Genomic DNA, 18493 nt, shown 5'->3' on the forward strand with positions numbered 1-18493 from the left:
AAAAAAATTGGTGGTAGTTCAGTAGTACCTGACTGTGATGGTAATGTGCTAGCATTAATACCATGTTGGAGGTCTTGAACCGTTTCACCATCACTTGTTCTTGAAAATTAGGAAAATAACAAATGTCTTCTGTTTTTGTCATTATGCCCCGTATGGTGCCTAAGAGTGGGATTTTGATAATATTTGTCTACGAGGTAAAGGGAAAATCATAGTTAGCTGTATCTTTTTGAAGTTTTGATAGTTATTAAGGAAATTATTAGACTGAAATTCTTCTATCCTTTTGTCTAGCTTGGTAAGTACTTCCTGGCATTGATCAAACGTTGGTCCTCAAGGACTTTTTTTCAATGTCTTCAGTATCCTTAGTCAATTTTTCAGCATGTCATTATGTAGTATTGATTCATAATACCATCCAGTTTCTAGATCATTGGCTTAAAATGTAAATTAAGTCCCGCTCTATTTCAGATCATCTGCAAATATAACTGAGCCTTTCTGATCTGTAGGCCAAATGAAATTGTGTTGCCTTTAAGATGTCCTGTCATTAAATACCTATGTAACCAGTTCCAAACATTTTTTTCTTTTTTCGAATGACCTATTTTACTCTGGAGTGCTGCTTTATCTGATAGAAACTTCTAGATGTAGATTCCTTAACATAAGAATTTCCCCCAGGCATTAGTCTGGATATGGATATTTTTCTTCAGCAATACCGCTGAGCATCGGTAGGTGACGTCGGCTCCGCATCCAGCATCATAAGCGCTGGATTGGTGTCGCGTGACCTACAAATACGCCTCACAGGTGCGCTGACGTCTGTTCTTTCTTTTTCCAGACCAGCCTAAGCGCAGATCTGGAGAGAGCTACCCCTTAGCCATTTTTTCGCTGACCTTTTTATGACTTTTGTCGAAGTTTTTCCTGCCTCTTGAACTCCTGGTGAGGTTGAAATGTCCTCCGATTTCAAACTCTGTGAATCCTGCAACAAGGCGTTGTCCATGACTGATCTGCATCTTGTGTGTCTCTGGTGCTTGGAGCGCCACCATGGCCCAAAGTCATTCTCCAAGTGCTCATTGCTCCTGTTCTCGGGCGAAAGGATTGTCTCGAACGCCGCGGAGCCCGCACTCATCATCCCATTTGAGTCTTCAGGTAAGCACAAGAAGTGGTTGAAGAAGCACAAGCATTCTTTGACTTTGCCCCGTCCGATGGGATGCGGAACTTGGGGCGTCACTGCTTTAGACCTCCGTAGCCTGTTGCTGAGACAACTCCGCGCCTCCCTGCATTTCCGGGAGCCGGAGCGTCTACTGCCCAACTAAAACAATTCTGTGAGGCCTTGCACCTCATCTTTGGCCAGTCTGGCTCTACTGGTCACCTGCGGAGTCGGTTGGTTGCCCCAGGCCTTCGCCGGTGGCTCTGGAGGGCCCCCATGTATCCGTTATCAGCTCTGGACCGATGTCAGTCGATCCACTTCGACCTTCCCCGACGTCGGCCCCAGCGGTAACTCTCCTGACGCTGACTGTGTCCCCGGTCTGCATGGACGCCATGCCTAGTCCCTGACGTGGACACGGAGCTGGACCGTCATTGATCGACGTCGGTTCTGATGCTGGAAGGGACTTTTGTTACGGTGTTAATCCCTGGCATTGATTTTGTGCCAGGTGGTGGTAAAGAGGAATGGCAGGGGCAGCTGTAGCCTTTGCCTGACCAGCTTGGACACCCCATGGACTGACGGATGGACCTGAGTGAGGCCAGTGGTTTGGACACCTTCCCTGACTGGTTTGCTTTCTCCCCCTACCGTGGCTATGGAGGAGGGGGGCACCCTACGCTGTGGTGCGAAGGTCGGCTGCGGTCCTTGGTATCAAGCTCCCTTCAGTAGCAGTCAGGATTACCTCAGGACAGTGGTGCTTCAGCGTGCAGTTTCTACCTCTGAACCTCTCTTGCCCTTTAATGAAGCCCTCACTGATGTCCTTCTGGGCACTTGGACCAGGGTCTACTGTGGACAGGAGAATCGCCCTGTGCCATCGCCCCTCTCCTGGCGACCCAGTGTTCCTTGCACAACATCCTTCCCCTCAGAGCTTGGTTGTCTAAGCCTCATCTTCCAAGGGCGCATTCCCTTCTGCACTCCCCGCCCCCTCCCCCGATTGAAAATAGGATGATTACTTCCTCCAGCTTGGCATTGCTGTCAGTGAATACAGTAGAAAGCTGGCTCTGTATATACTATACCAAAATAAGGTGTAGTGGGCACAGAGTCCAGGGGATCCTCAAAAGTATAGCAGAGGCTAAATTAGATCATCACTAACAGCTATCATTGTGGTAGTCTGGTCGAGCAGTTAGGCTTATCAGGAGGGTGTGTTAAGCATTTATTGTATTCACTCAATCAAGGCTGATGGCACATTCTCAGAGACAGAAACCAGACCAATTAGGTGAGTATAAAAAGGTATACTTATGTTTTATTTCTAGAATCAAGCAAGACTTGGCACAGGTAAGTGAAATATACTTTCAAATACAAACCTTTACTAGGAAATGCAATTGTGGATGGAATTGGAATAGTTACAGGTTCTTAATTGCTTTTTAAAAAGTTTAAAATACATAGAAATTACTTTTGACTACTTTGTGGTTACTTTTCAGTTACTTTGACTACTTGGGGAACTTACAATTTACAGGTAAGTGCAGCAATTTTTGATTCAAAGAAAGTTACTTTAGTTTTCATACAAAAAGTCAGTTCAACACTTAAATGATTTTTGGAACAAAAATCATAACATTGGTCCCTATTGAAGAAAAGAAGGTTATTGGTTTGCAAGTAAGTAAACTACCTGCAAGAGTAGCTTTTGGGGGTTAAAATCAAAGCTCCGTTAGGCCCTCAAATAGCACCACCAGTGGCACTAGGGCGGCTGGGTGCAGACTTCAGGGGCCCAATGTTAGTCAGTGGAGCTAGGAAGGCTTAGGTCAGGGGCTGCTTACGAGCAGGCCACTCTGTTGTGGAAGCAAAGCACCTGGGCTTAGGATCAGTACTGCAGGGGCCAACAATCAGCACAAGAGCTGAACCACCAGTGGCACGAAGGCGGGCAGATGCAGAGTGCCAAGAAGATGTCTGTAGTCCTGTGGTTTGCAATGGAGATCCCCAGTTTGAAGAAAATGCTGCAGGCTTGGGCACGGGTTTTCCTGAAGGTTACCACCGGCAGGAGAGGTAAGTTGGGTTAGTGGAGGATGCCTGTACACCGTTTGTTGAGCCACCCAAGGACGTGACGGGGTCGGTTGCAGGGGTGTCTTTAGGCATCGGATCTTCTTACCAGCTCCAGTCGCAGTCAGGTGGACCCTTCGGGTTGAGGCTGCAGGTGTCTGTTCGTATCTTGAGGTAGGTCTGGGGTCCCTAGATCCCAGCTCAGGTTCGCTGGAGAGACCTCCTCGTGGTGTTGGGCTACTCAGGCTGTGGGTGTTTGGTGCAGAACCGCGGAGCAGACTGGATCTGGGTTCTGTGTTAGTCTTTGGCTGAGCAAATTCGGTGCACGCGGAAGACAGTCTTTGAGATGAGTGCCAGGCAGATCCTCTGGGTTCTAGGGGCCTGCTGGCTGCTGGAGACGCCAGAGTTTCACTGTAGCTCCTGTATTATTATTCATACATTTGTTTCAAATAATTCATTAAGTTCAACACATTATGAACGTCTGAGGTTTTAACACATCCAAACATAAAACAACTGGTTAAACAATTCTTGTGACAATCAATAAATGTTAACTAAAATAGATTGTGTGTGAATACATAAATCAAAAGCATTCAATACATTTCACAATTTTTTGTGCATCACAATTTTTTGTACGTATACTGTGAATCGGTACACCAGGATTTATTAACATTCTAGCCTAACCTATGGTTTCCTCTGGAGTTCTGGGACTAGTCTCACTGGGCTTTTATTCTTTGTGCATTCAATCGTGTTCACTACCCGTGACCTTTTTCTTATAGCCCTTAGTGAGTTTAAGGTTACTAAGATCCTTAGGGAAACCAAGGTGTTAATGTCCTTGGAGATGCCTGCTGACGCGTTTCCAAACCCGTTCGTAAATGATCGGGTTCTTCCTCAGGTCATGGCTGGGTACCTATGGTTTAAAAAGCAAAAAGGGAATTTTAACTTCTCCTCTTCCCGGTGGGATTAAAAGCAGTTAGGTCATATCATCGGAAAATTACCTTGATTTTCAAAACAATTCTTTTCGTGAGTTTTTCTTTACTGGGGCGTCTTTTCGCTAAATCATTTCAAAACATGCCTGGGCAAAAGAAGAGAGGGGACATGCTAGTGTCTTACAGTTTTTGAATAGGAGCATCTGACATTTCAAAGCATTTTGAATGCTCCGCTGTTTATTGGGTGCCTCAATTGACTTACTTCTGAAAATGTTCTATCACTCCCAGACGGTCGCGACGTCTTTATAATGACTCTTTCCTTCACGGGTGCTTGTTCTGTTAGAATTAATTTCAAAGCAAAATTTTAGTTTTGAAGGACTTCCTCTAATTGCACTTTGAAACCTATATACGGTGAAGGTTTATTCTTACTTGTGCGTGGGGAGGGAAGTCCTCACTGGGTGTTGGTACGCTCGTGATTATTCCTCTCTGTTTACTGAGCCTGCAACATTAATACATGCGTGTATTTTAGTGCTGTAATTCCGTGAGTCATTTTCTACGGGGCATTGAAAGTCTCTCTACTTTTCTCACCTCGTATTATTCAAAGGATGTCCACTAATTTTTCTTCTCGTCGGGCTGCTGCACTCACTCCCTGATTCCCGTGGTACAACTAATCATGTCCTCGAGCACCCGGAAGTGTTTTGTTCGGTCACCTGGTTTTGGGGAATTCTAGTACATGTAGTGCTTAACTTTGTAACTCATGGCGAGTTGGTTTGAAATCATTATAGCATCTATTGCTTGGAAGTGGTGTTTGAAACAGAGAGCTCAGTGTACAGTTCTTTGTAATTCGGACATCTCGTTCATTCCATCCACCACACAGTTGAATTTTAAAATTAAATAAGCTTCTTTTCTTAGCAGCATGGCATCGATATTGCCCCCACGTGGAGTAGTTTTTATCGCAGACAAAACTGTCCACTTGAAATCTTTCTCTGTGTGTTTACTCTGTACAAAGTGTTGCACCATAGGGGCAGTCAACACTTTGTCTGATTCTAGAACGATGTTGAGCAATTTGTTGATTTATTTGTTGGGTGGTTTTCCCGATATAACGTTTTGGACAAGGGCAAATAATTGCATACACCACATTGCGGCTTTATGTGCCCACTTTATTGAATTAAACTGAAAGTCAACCCCTTCTATCGTGTTGGCACATGAGACGCAGGTGCCACATTTATGGTGGCCCTCTATGGGTTTCAGCTTCCACAAAGAACGTATGTCTGATTTGGCCTGGCTTGTTCCCATGTCAGCACGCACAATGTACTGTCCAATGCTTTTATTTTTCTTTAATGCAAACAATGGTTTTTGCATTGGAACCTCAAGGTTCGAGATTAGATGCCAATTTTTTAAGATGATTGTCTTTAATTTGTTAGTGTAAGGGCCAAACGTTGTTACACAGACAGGTCTGTCTAGTGGTTTTTTATCTTTTTTCTGCAATAGTTCTTCTCTCGGAGTAAACCAGGCTCGCTTGGTTGAGTGTTTTAGCATCTTGCTGGGATAGCCTCTCACTCTTAACTGATAACTCAAGATTTGAGAATGTGCCATAAAATCTTCTTTTCTGGAGCAATTTCTCCTGATTCTTAACATTTGGCTATAGGGGAGGTTGGCTTTAAGGCTTTGTGGGTGATAGCTCTGATAGTGGAGGATGGTGTTTTTGTCTGTTGTTTTACGGTGTAACGTAGTCGTTAATTTTTGATCTTGCGGGAACACCACTACATCTAGAAAGGTCAGGCGTGTTCTGCTGTGAGTTAGAGTAAATTTTATATCTGGATGCCTGGTATTAAGCCACTGATGGAATTGGACAAGCATTTCTTCCGAGCCATTCCATTGGCACCAGATATCATCGATATACCGATACCATGTTGTTATGTGTTGTCTGTAGGGATTATTTTGGTACACGTAGTGCTCCTCATACAGGGCCATGAAAAGGACCGCCATTTCTGAAGCATAAGGACACCCCATGGCGGTCCCCTTCACCTGCACGTAGAACGTGTCCATGAACCGAAAATAATTTCTTTTTAAGGCGATCCTGGCTAGGTCTATTATTTACTCGGTGGGGACTCTTTGCGGCTTGGGTCGAGTTTCCCAAAAATATTCCATAGCTTCCAATCACTCCTCTTGGGGAATTTGAGTATAGAGGGAAGTGACATCAAAGGATACCATGAGGTTGTGACAGTCATCAAATGGGGCACCTTCAACTTTATTGATAAAATCCGTGGTGTCTTTCAAATACGATATTACTTTGGACATGAATGGTTTCAAAAAGACATCCACGTATTTGGCTAATGGTTCCAATATTGAGTCACACCCGGAGACAATGGGTCTTCCGGGTGGCTCTATTAGGTTTTTGTGAATTTTCGGCAAAAAATAAATTACTGGAATACGGGGTCTTTTTTTAAACAAGTACTCGAATTATTTTGGGCCTAATATCCCTGTGTCCTGTCCCTCATTCAGTTTAGTCTGGATTTCTTTTAGGATTTGTGGGGTTGGATCTTCATTTAATTCCCTATACCACTCGGTATTTTTTATTTGGTTATTAGCTTCAGCGATGTATTTATCTCTAGCCCAAACTACCAGGGCGCCACCCTTATCGGCAGGCTTCACTACTATTGTTTCGTCATTTCGAAGATCATTTATAGCTGTTTGCTGCTCCCTAGTTATATTTCTTTTGAAAAAAGCTTTTTGTTTACCGAACTGTGTGATGGAGGAAAGAACTGTCTGTTCATATGCAATGATTTCCTTTGGTACTGTGTATGTTGGGGGAATAAATGTTGATTGGTTAGAGAGGTTCAAGGGCTCCATTATTCGAGTGTCCTCTTTGTTGTGAAAAAAAGCCTTCAGTCGCAATTTGCGGCAAAATTCCAAAGCTTCAATTTTTAGATTCGTCAAGTCAGTGTTAGTTGCTGGTACAAATTTTAGTCCTAATTCTAAGGCGGATTTTTCATGGACAGTTAATTCTTTATTTGAGAAGTTCACAATGGATGTGGAATCTAAGTATTGGAATGTGTCCTCCGTGTTCTCATTTCACATGCTTGCGGCTGTGGTTTGAATCTGACTCTGCCTTCGCCCTTCTCTAAAAAAGAGTTACTGCGTTTAGAAGGGCCCTCTCTAGGATCTGAGTCACCTGCAGACTCCGATGAAGAACTGTCTGAAAATGTTAAAAATCTGTTCTTGGACCGCCCCTGATATTGGGATAAAGCCCGTCGGGATTCAATTTGTGAATAATAATCCTCTTTTAAATAAGGGTAAACTGTTTCAATTTTGAATGACTTGACGTCTTTATCAAATTTGTTTGACCTGAAATTGATGGTGTTGTCCCTGAAGGTTGAAATTTATTTCTCAATCTTATCAAATAAGGCTTTTGCTTCTGTTACAGTATGGTTGTCCTCTATTGTTTTGATTAGAGCCCCGATTTCCTCCTGTTCTTTCAAACACAGTCTCTTAGCCGTTTAAAGACTGTATGGACCATAAGGTCTCTACTGCACTTAGTTGCTATGTAGCTAAAGCCTTTTTTATCGACTGGGTCCTCTGTAAAAACCACCGGCACGTTCTTGACTTGTAGGCCCCACGGTATGGTGCCCGCTTTAAGATGTTCAAATACAAAGTGCCCATGTAATTCAGTGCGGATATGTTTCTTGTTGAGCCTTACTAGTTTATCAGTTTCGTTTTGCTGTTGTGCGTTCGTACTAAGTTTAATGGAAGAGAAGGGAGAAGGTCCTGCAATTACATTTTTAATATGGTCCTCTGTAAAGGATAGAGTTTCCTCCTCTGACATGATTTACAGGCTATACTCGATAACCTGTTGAACAATTTATGAGCACTTAGTAGATTCAGTGGTTATGTGAATAACCGTGTTCCCTCGCAGGCATAGCCTGCTCTTTCAAACTTTATACACAAGAGGGGTTTTGTCCTACGTGCCCAGGCAGGACACTCAATTATTATGCAACAAAAAGGTGCCTGGACTAGAATTTTGAAGGCTGCTCTTTATTTAAAAGCAGGCTGGGAGCTTCGTTTTTTTTTTTATTTCGGCAGCTCCTGTATTATTCATACATTTGTTTCAAATAATTCATTAAGTTCAACACATTATGAACGTCTGAGGTTTTAACACATCCAAACATAAAACAACTGGTTAAACAATTCTTGTGACAATCAATAAATGTTAACTAAAATAGATTGTGTGTGAATACATAAATCAAAACCATTCAATACATTTCACAATTGTTTGTGCATCACAATTTTTTGTACGTATACTGTGAATCGGTACACCAGGATTTATTAACATTCTAGTCCTAACCTATGGTTTCCTCTGGAGTTCTGGGACTAGTCTCACTGGGCTTTTATTCTTTGTGCATTCAATCGTGTTCACTACCCATGACCTTTTTCTTATAGCCCTTAGTGAGTTTAAGGTTACAAAGATCCTTAGGGAAACCAAGGTGTTAATGTCCTTGGAGATGCCTGCCGACTCGTTTCCAAACCCGTTCGTAAATGATCGGGTTCTTCCTCAGGGCGTGGCTGGGTACCTATGGTTTAAAAAGCAAAAAGGGAATTTTAACTTCTCCTCTTCCCGGTGGGATTAAAAGCAGTTAGGTCATATCATCAGAAAATTACCTTGATTTTCAAAACAATTCTTTTCGTGAGTTTTTCTTTACTGGGGCATCTTTTCGCTAAATCATTTCAAAACATGCCTGGGCAAAAGAAGAGTGGGGACATGCTAGTGTCTTACAGTTTTTGAATAGAAGCATCTGACATTTCAAAGCATTTTGAATGATCCGCTGTTTATTGGGTGCCTCAATTGACTTACGTCTGAAAATGTTCTATCGCTCCCAGGCGGTCGCAACGTCTTTTTAATGACTCTTTCCTTCACAGGTGCTTGTTCTGTTAGAATTAATTTCAAAGCAAAATTTTAGTTTTGAAGGAATTCCTCTAATTGCACTTTGAAACCTATATACGGTGAAGGTTTATTCTTACTTGTGCGTGGGGAGGGAAGTCCTCACTGGGTGTTGGTACGCTTGTGATTATTCCTCTATTTACTGAGCCTGCAACATTAATACATGCGTGTATTTTAGTGCTGTAATTCCGTGAGTCATTTTCTACGGGGCATTGAAAGTCTCTCTACTTTTCTCACCTTGTATTATTCAAAGGATTTCCACGAATTTTTCTTCTCGTCGGGCTGCTGCACTCGCTCCCTGATTCCCGTGGTACAACTAATCATGTCCTCGAGCACCCGGAAGTGTTTTGTTCGGTCACCTGGTTTTGGGGAATTCTGGTACATGTAGTGCTTAACTTTGTAACTCATGTCGAGTTGGTTTGAAATCATTATAGCATCTATTGCTTGGAAGTGGTGGTTGAAACAGAGAGCTCAGTGCACAGTTCTTTGTAATTCGGACATCTCGTTCATTCCATCCACCACACAGTTGAATTTTAAAATTAAATAAGCTTCTGGAGTTTTTATCGCAGACAAAACTGTCCACTTGAAATCTTTCTCTGTGGGTTTACTCTGTACAAAGTGTTGCACCATAGGGGTAGTCAACACTTTATGTCTGATTCTAGAACGATGTTGAGCAATTCGTTGATTCATTTATTGGGTGGTTTTCCCGATATAAAGTTTTGGACAAGGGCAAATAATTGCATACACCACATTGCGGCTTTTACAATTAGTGAATTCTTTATGTGCCCATTTTATTGAATTAAACTGAAAGTCAACCCCTTCTATCGTGTTGGCACATGAGACGCAGGTGCCACATTTATGGTGGCCCTCTATGGGTTTCAGCTTCCACAAAGAACGTATGTCTGATTTAGCCTGGCTTGTTCCCATGTCAGCACGCACAATGTACTGTCCAATGCTTTTATTTTTCTTTAATGCAAACAATGGTTTTTGCATTGGAACCTCAAGGTTCGAGATTAGATGCCAATTTTTTAAGATGATTGCCTTGAATTTGTTAGTGTAAGGGCCAAACGTTGTTACACAGACAGGTCTATCTCGTGGTTTTTTATCTTTTTTCTGCAATAGTTCTTCTCTCGGAGTAAACCAAAAAAAAAAGAAAAGAAAAAACCGAAGCTCCCAGCCTGCTTTTAAATAAAGAGCAGCCTTCAAAATTCGAGTCCAGGCACCTTTTTGTTGCATAATAATTGAGTGTCCTACCTGGGCACGTAAGACAAAACCCCTCTTGTGTATAGAGTTTCACTGTAGGCAGGTCGGAGTCAGAACAGGCCAGTGGGGCTGGGGCCAAAGCAGTTGGTATCCTCCTCTTCCTGGGTCAGCACGGCTCTTCAGTCCTTCTTATTTCTTCCTCGAATCTGAGGAGGCAAGGTTAAGGGTTGACCCTAAATACTAAATTTAGGAGCGTTTACAGGGGAGTACAGGTCGGGACCAATAGGTCCCTTCCTTGGGGTGAGTACACCCCGTATTATGTCCTAGTTTTGACGCACCATTGGTCAGTGTCTTTCATGGCTCTGCGTGTCTGGCATGGACAGTTCTTAACACGGCTTAAGTCAGCACACCTGGGCGGGGTCCATGTAGCTCCCGCGACGCCATTCTAGTGCGCACAATGCCGATGACAGACAAGAAGCTGACCAACACGCAGGGGTATTGCTGACGAAAAATCTGTGGATCTAGACTGACGCTTGGGGGAAATTCCAAAGGTAATGAATCTACAACTAAAAACATGTCTCTACCAAATACATTGTTACCGAAGGTAAGTAACTCGTTCATTAATGGTACTTGTGGGAGTCGAAAGCTAAGACTCTATTGTGTTTTTGAATATATTTTTCTTTCAGGATAATGTCTCATAGACATATTTCAGTAGTAAGATTGATGGGGGAAAAAGTAGATACACAGGAAAGGGACATGTGTGCCTGGTAGTACTGAAAGCCTTTGCAACCTAACTGCAAGCAAACCTGTACTATAGTGAGTAGGGGCTGCCCCATATACCTACGAACTTGGGTAAAGTACAAATATTATATAAAGAGGTAACTTATATTGAACTATGTAAGTTAGGTACCAATGTGCTTTTTACCTGATACAGTCAATAATGGTTCTAGAACCTGTAAAGGTCCAGTTAGGGAAATTTCTCCTAGTAAGTTTACATAGTAATCATTGTTCTTCATAAAATAACTCAGAATATAGCTAGATGATTCCTTCAAAGCAACTAAGAGACTACTCCTCCTTCTGCCAGGGGTGAGAATAGGTAGTGTTTTGCCTGTGTTGTACTGTGTCAGTGTTTCAAAGCAACAAAATGGCACATTGTTTAATGCTGGGGGAGGATCTGGTTCATTTCTAAATCTTCTTACTTACTATTGCACAGGACTTCTCAACTAATTCAAGTGCCTCTTTGGTCAATACAAGATATGTGGGAGATTTAATTAAATTAGGCCCTGTTTCCAATGATTGCCTTTTTGAATTCTATATGGAATAGGCACCACCAAAATAATTTGACTGCTTTCTAATATTCTCTAGTATTACAAATCACACCAATCTCTACTCTCTCTGTTGCTGCATTAGACAGTTTTATCATTCTGTGGATAAGTACCCTCTACTAATTTATAGTCACATATACTTCTATTCCTCACCCTTTAGCCTAGGGATTTTTGGTGTGGAATCATATTGTTTTATCTAGCATGGCAGCTGCCAACATCTTCCAGAGTTGAACAATTGGAATTGTCCCAAGTAACATTTAAGAAATTAGACTAGCGATTTGGGACAAAATAATTTATTTAAAAGAATTTTAATAATTGGGCTCCCTCCAAGGGATAAATTAGAAACTCACTAATTATATAGCGGCAGCAAGGGGAATTTCCAACACACGTGACTTTGGAGAGCTGTTTGACTCTTTGATCTGTGATCGACTTACAGCATCAAAACTCTAATGAAACTGCTTGCTTACAATCCAGGTCTCAGAGAAGCAACAACCCCCAAAGAATCAAACACCGTGCTTATTATGTGAAAGGAATGAGAGTTCCCACTGAGCAGGCTGTTTGGAAAATTAAGGAAGGAAAAAGATTGGACAATAAAAGCACACCCACACTTTGAAACAAAGATAATTGGCGATATTTCCAAGATGAAATGCTTTATGTGTCAGAATGGAAACAATTTAGCAAACAGCAATTTGTATTTTGCAAAACAACTCCACTTGTAGGAAATATGGAAGGAAAGGGCATTTTGTGACTGGCTAATAGAGGAACTGGCAGAAAATGCTTATAAGCCTGTTTTGCAAATTATTGATAAGGAAGACCAATTGCAATCTGTTTAGATGTTTATTTGTCTGATTTCTATCAGTTTTCTAATCATGTCATACTCCTCAACAAGAGTATATTCAAGAAGTTCCAGAATAGAGAAGATTATGTCCTTGGAGAGCCAGATATAAATCCTTGGGGTAGAGATGAGCAAAATGTGTATATATTTCAGGGGAAGGTTGCAAGGTGTAAATAATGGATAAGGCTATTAATATGGAGACACCAAAGAGAATGGGGCATTAAACTAATCCCATTGTTATTAATCCCGTTATAATAGCTAAAATAATTTTAGGTAAAGGTGTTTGCAAATAGTTCCCAGAAGCATTTGATGACATACTTGGTCATCTAAGGAAAATTCAGCACAAAAGTAAAACAAGACACATTGTTAATCCTATCGTACATAAAGTTCTTTCTGTACCCTTCTAATGCAAAAACATACTTGAGGATGAACCGAGTATTTTGTTAGAAGAGAGTGATTAAACGTATAGAAATTGGTGGCCTCCTATTTTGTTGATAACAGCAAAGTCTTCCGGTCCGAAGTAGGGTCTAAGTTGCTATATTCGGTATTCCAACCCAAGTAGGTCACAGAAAGCGTTCATGTTTCGAAGCACAAGCCCTCACCCGGCATAAGGTGGCATGCTTCATCATTGGGCTGTGCTTGTTGTTGGGCCTGTACTGCAATCCAACGGGCCCCTCAAGGGGCTCTTTGCTGGAGGTTTTTTGTGTAGAATAGCTGTGCGGATTGAAATTGGATGACCCAGTTACCCCTAAAGTGTAAATTGGAGATAAAGGAACATTGAAAACAAAAAGTGAAGGGAGATTCGTGAGGGATGTGATGTATTAAAATTAACTATATACTTGAAGTGTTCTGAGGTAATTTTGCCATACGTTGTCGTCGCTTCTACACCTGTCCGTCTCCAAGATCCTGGACTTGGATCATAAAGAGTAAGGTCTGTCAGCTTGATCCCTTGCAAGCCAAGTTGTCAGATGTTCTTTTGTCTTGTTTTTAGCACAACAAGTTGGTGGAGCAGATAAGTTATATTTCAGGACTTTCTGCCTTTTTATATTTGCCCGTTCAACGTTCCCTTTTCCAAACCGCATGCTGTGACGCAATTTCTGAAGGGTTTGACGCATGTTTCCTTTAAAGCCTTTCAACATGCCTCAATGAGATTTTAAATTGGTCCTCATGTTTCTTATGGGTACACTGTGTGGTGTTGGGCCCTAAGCCCGCATTACGGCGCTCATGGAGACACGGACACAGGGTAGTGGGTTACTAAACTGGCCACGAGCACGAGCGCTCGGCCCCATTTATTAACTGTCACGTGACTCGTGACATCAGTGGTGGGTGGGTGTAAAGTGTAGGTTTACATAGCACAACAACTAGAACGTGTCCAGCAGGACACTACATTCCTCCCCAACTTAATAAAAGTTGAGACAACACAAAAGTCCGAACCTGTGGGAGGAAAAACACAAATATGCAATCTCCGAACTTTAGGAGATGTCTCTTCAGCTGAAAAGTTCATTCTCTTGGGCTCGACGTGCTGGTCCTCGGTGGGCGTGCTCTTCTGGAGTTGCGCCATGGCAGTATGTTCTTCAGTCCATTGAGATCTTGCTTTCGGGGTGACGCTGAATAGGACGACCAGATGGTGGATTTGATGGAGGTTGTCTTATACTGGTCCGTCGGGTTTCTCCACTGTAGGCAGCTTGGTTTCATATTGTAAAGGAGGGAGAGGTTGAAAGGCACCCCTCTCACTGGGATGCCCCTCTCGCGGGTATTCTCCTGCCACGAGATGTCCCGGAGGCCCTCTTCTTCAGGTTTCCGCTGGGCAGGGTGTTCTCTGCAGCGTTGCTCCAACTCCACAAGCCGGTGTGAATGGAGGAGGCGATGAGATTACTACCATGCATCCGTAGCTCCGCCTGGAGGGTGGTTGTTGACTCTTTCCTTTGCGCACAAGTTCCTCTTCTTCCTGGGACATGCAGGGTAGACGGCGACGGATCCATCTCCCGTGTCGGGACCCTCTGCCACCGGTGCCTTTGCCCCTTGGATATCCACGGGCTGGTGTGGGGTGGTCAGTTCTCCCTCTGCCGGGCGTCTGAGCGTTCTCCCCATCCAGACTTCCGCTCAATCCCAAAGGTGGGTGTTGCCAATGGTCCAGCCTGTTCATTCCTGCAGTCGACGGGTTGTCAAAGGACTTGTAGGTAGGGGCCTGTTCTTCACCTAGTGCTACCGATGTTCCCCAGGACTTGTAGGCCCTTGTATTCGATGTTGTGGTGCGTGTCACCTTCTCTTCTGGTGGGTGTGCAGACTTGTCACACCTCTCCTCACCTTTCTGGATGTTGCTGTTCTTGATGGCGTCGTGCCACATGAGTCCTTTCTCCTTCTCCTTCCCTTCGTGGCGTTGTGCCACTCGTTCTCCATCGTCTTTTCTTCTTCGCGACGCGGTCCGATCATCTTGCCGCTCTTGTCCTCCTGACCAGGTTTCTCCGAGCGGCGTGCACTCCGCCCGTTTCCTTCTGGTCTTGTCCTGGCTCTAGGTCACTGTCTTCTTTTCCACTCTGTGACTGGACCAGTCGTCGCGACCTTCTCCTGTTAAGGGTTATACTTCTGGTTCTTGAGGGTGTCGAAGTTCATTGGTTCCTTGGTCACGGACCACATCTTACTTGAACTTCTTGAACCTCTTGCCAGTCCACACTGCCGGTCTCTGGCAGTGGTGTTGATTGGCACAGGTGCTGATGGCTGGGGTGATGGTGGTTGCCAACCATGTAGAGACTCGGGATGATAGGTGTTGGTGACTTGCTGGGAGTGTTGGATGTCCGGAGAGATTTGGCAGCCTTGTGCCTCCGCTTTGCTGATGTTGACCTTAGGTGGCGGCTTGACACGTAGAGTGTACGGTTCCTCTCTTACCTGTTGTGGGGCCACTGCCGACTCCATCTTGAGGCGGTGAGAGGGCGGCTGCTCGGTGCTGATCTTCGCCCGTGGCATCTGCGGACAGGAGCAGAGATGCCGATTGACTCAGACTGCCGACGCTCGGGGGTGGACGGTCGCCTGGGGAAGCGTTGGGGAAGCGTTGGGATGAGACGTTGACTGCGCTTGCTGCGGCTTATGTTTGGTTCATCCGTGGGGCTGCATCCTGGGACGTTGGTCCGCCTTGGTGGCTGTCTGGCGTGTCCGGGTGTGCTTCTTAGCTGGCTGTGAGTTCGCGGTTTTCTCCCTTTGTTGGCTTGTTCAGCCCACCTGTGCTCATCCGGTCTTCGGGCTGACAGAGCTGTCACTCTTCTTCTTTTCTTCGAGGGCGTGGCGTTTCGACCTCGAGGCGGCGCTGTCGTGGCGCCAGCTTCTGCCTTTGCTCTGGCACGCTTGTCTTGACTAGTCACTTGGTGACGTGTTTCTTGCTTGCTGGGCGATGTGACGTTCGGTCTTGTGTCGCTGGTTGTTGGAGCACATGGTGCTGTGGCGGCCTGCCACGTGGGGTGTGCGACTCCTCTCTTGCCGATCTTGGGTCGTGGCCGACTACGTCTTGAGGCAGTGTGAGGCAGGACACCGTGGGTGGTCTTCGGCCTGCTGTAGGGCTTCGCTGTGGCGGTGGAGATGTGTGTGCTCTCCGACCTGCGTTCAGCAGTGTTTCTGTGTGGAGAGGTTTTCCTTGGTGCTGACTGTGCAGTCAGAGTCACTGGCGCGACCTCCTGCGCGCTTCTGGCTTTGCGTGGTCTTGCGTCTTTATGCCGTTTGTGATCCTTGGGGTGGTCACTTGATTCCGTTGCAGTGCTTCTGCGTTGGCGCGCTTTTGTCTGCGCTCTTCATGTGCTTCGCTGTTTCCGGAGCGTTGTGCCACCGCTCCTGTGACTTTGGCTGGTGTTTTCCGTATGGGGTTCCAGGCTTTGGTGTCCGGGTGGTGCTTCAGGAGGGTTGCGTCACCGCTCCGTCGACCTTTTCTTTTCGTGTGCTGATGGCTGTGCTTCTTGCTTCTCTTGGGCGCACTTGTTGCGCGTTTTCTTAGGTGTTCTGTGGGGAGTTGCTTCACTCCTAGTGCGTTCCTCACGTTTCTGGAGGGTTCATGCACCGTCCCTCCTTGTCCTTAAGGGCTGGATGGCGACTTGGCGCCATTCGGGCGTGTTTCTTGCGTTTCTGGCGCGTTGCTGCACATTGTTGTGCTGTATTGGTGGACTGTGTATCTTCAACGTGCGCGCTGCACTTCCTCTGGAAGTCACTGCGTGTCCTCTTTGGTGGCGTAGGCTCTGACGCCTTGGGTTGCTGCGCTCCTGGTGCATTCTTTGCGCGTTACTGCGCCGTCCCCGTATCATTACAGGCTGTGTGGAGACCTGGCACCACCCGTGCGTGGCAGTGTCCTTGTGGGTAGCGGTGCTGCTGGCTCTCACCCACCGGCTTCCATGAATACTGTCTTTCCACTTGGGCGTACTGTGGGGCATCAGGGGGTCACTGTGCAGTCGGTCATTGTGTGGCAGCTGTTCTATTAGCTGCTGCGAGTTACCTTTGGTTTGTCGCATGCTTGTTGTTTTCCAGGCACCGGCAGTAGCATGAAACGGCCACTAGATGACAGTGCAGGATTTGGCTTTGACGCAGCAGCAACTTCTTTTGCTGCTTGACTTTCATCCCTTGTTGTTTCTTCCATTGTTTTGCCGGTGCTCGGCTGTGAGCTGCATGGGTTCAGGTGGTGGTGCAGCCACTCTGGTTCTACTGGTGTGCTGGGTGCAACGGGCAAACGTGTGGGAGGTGCTGCCTCCTGGATCCAGGCTTCGTGGATGCCTGGTGAGTCACTTCTCTCTCTGCAGGGCTTGATGCACGAACGGTGCTCAGTGCTTGGGTGTGCTGCGGTGGCTAGCTGTTGACACTGTGGTTTCCCGCCCCCATAGCAGACCTCATTTCTGTCTGGCTGCACAAAAGGGGGGGCTGGCGCCGCTCCGATCAGCCGCGGACGGCCCATTTCTGTTTTCTGCCCTCGTGTTGTGTGCCCTCGCCTTCTTTGCGCTGTGCGTCGGGGAAGGGGCGTCCTTGGCATTGCGGGTGGGCTCCGCTTCAGGGTAGCGTTCATTTTGGCTGAAGGGGGTCGGGAGGTGGTTAGCTACTTCGCTCCCGCCCCTCGCTCTCCTTGTTCGTCGTGCTGGTCGCTGAGGCGGGGTGAGCTCCTGCCGACCTCCGCTCACACCCTGGCTTTTTGGGCAGCTCGTGGGCTCACCTTGGGTCCCGCTGGCGTCGCAATTGTCGCGGGTGGGCTCCGCTTTGGTTCCTTCTTCGCCCCACGCCGGGGGCATGCGCTGAGCACAGAAGGTGCGGGAAAACTCATGGTCACCTCCGGTGGGGGCAGTCAGTTGCGGCCCGGTTGTGGCCGATGCGGGTGGGCTCCGCTCGGCTTGCACTCCTCAGTGCCGGGGATTCCTCGATCGCGGGTGGGCACCGGCCGGTCCGCTCTTCACCCCTTGGGCACTTCCTCGCTGGGGCGGCTGTGCACAGGTACACGAGGTACAGGGCGGGCTCCTGATCGCCTCGGGTCGCGCTGCGTGGCTCAGTCTTCCTCCACGCGGTGGGGGTCACTCACGGCCGACCCGGGTGGGCTCCGGTCGGTTGGCGCTGCTGTCCGTGGCCCTTATCTCGCCAGGGCGGCCCACGGCAGGGTTCGAGAGGTGTGGGGTGAACTCCCGGTCACTTCCTCATTAACCTGTTGGCCCGGGGCTCAGCACCTGCCCCGCGGGCCTCTCGGCGTCGATTTCCAGGGGGGTGCCCTCTAGGCGGCAGCTCTCTCACCCTGTTTCCTCCACTGACAGGCAGCGGCTACACACGCGGGAAAGACCCGCCTCGTCGCCAATGTGGTGTTGGGCCCCAAGCCCGCATTACGGCGCTCATGGAGACACGGACACAGGGTAGTGGGTTACTAAACTGGCCACGAGCACGAGCGCTCGGCCCCATTTATTAACTGTGTCACATGACTCGTGACATCAGTGGTGGGTGGGTGTAAAGTGTAGGTTTACATAGCACAACAACTAGAACGTGTCCAGCAGGACACTACACACTGTTCGGGCCCATTCACAGTTGTTCCTTACGGCTCCTTACCTTTAAGATGGTATTCCTAATGGCAATCACTTCTGCACACCATGTGAGTGAACT

The 18493-nt window shown here is 46.2% G+C and overlaps 1 protein-coding gene across 3 annotated transcripts in view; it reads left to right on the forward strand.

The window, feature by feature from the left end:
- NUP107 (nucleoporin 107) overlaps positions 1–18493 on the forward strand; it is a 547946-nt gene that overhangs the window by 528310 nt on the left and 1143 nt on the right. The gene's annotated exons all lie outside the window — the stretch shown is intronic.

Source organism: Lissotriton helveticus, chromosome 1_1 (assembly GCF_964261635.1).
Source record: "Lissotriton helveticus chromosome 1_1, aLisHel1.1, whole genome shotgun sequence".
NCBI lineage: Eukaryota > Metazoa > Chordata > Amphibia > Caudata > Salamandridae > Lissotriton > Lissotriton helveticus.